We start from the raw sequence: 852 nt of genomic DNA on the forward strand, positions 1-852 counted from the left end.
ATATATATATATATATATATATATATATATATATATATATATATATACCTTGTGAGCTGGATTACTTGAAAAATAGGCATGTGCCAACTTTTTTTTTTTTTTTGAGTGATTGCTCTAGGTGTAAGAAAGGTTCATATCATAGTGTGGGTTGCAACGTTAAAATCTAATATGATCATCACCATACTTGGGTGTGTAAACTGGCCATCTGTCTAAAAAAAAATCAGGATAATTTCAAGTATGAATTAAACAAAAAGTGATTACTAGATGAAAACACAAGTACTGATTATTGATGGAATACAAGTGGTAAGCAAAGGACTGAAAAAAGGACAATGGAGGACAACATGGACCATGGAGGACATCTAGTGGAAATTACTGTAAAACATAAGAACAAAAGAACAAAAAAGAATAAATAAATAAACATAGACGCTTGGCATTGCATCTTTCTAATTCATGGCAAGGTAACAGGATTTAAAACCTTGTATTCATGGATTTTGGCTTCTCAAGCAGGGGCATCTCTAGACATCTGGAGGATCCAAGCAGCATTTTTTTTTTTTTTTTGGCGGTGGTGGTGGTGGGGGGGCTCATATTTTATCATAAATATAAATTTAATAATATATCAGTAAAAATACATGAGACTTAATGTTATACACCTTGTGCATAACTTTTACTGCTAAAAGCATGGTTAACTATAGTTTACCTTTAGTTGGGCGCACACTAACAAAAGTGCAAACTAGCTGCACTTGCCTTTAACGTTCTATCTTGCCTCAATGGCTGGCTGTGGCTCTGTGATTAGAGCAGTCATCCTCTAATGGATGAAATAATATATATATATATATATATATATATATATAT

Source organism: Nematolebias whitei, chromosome 2 (genome assembly GCF_014905685.2).
Source record: "Nematolebias whitei isolate Nwh7 chromosome 2, NemWhi1, whole genome shotgun sequence".
Classification (NCBI taxonomy): Eukaryota; Metazoa; Chordata; class Actinopteri; order Cyprinodontiformes; family Rivulidae; genus Nematolebias; species Nematolebias whitei.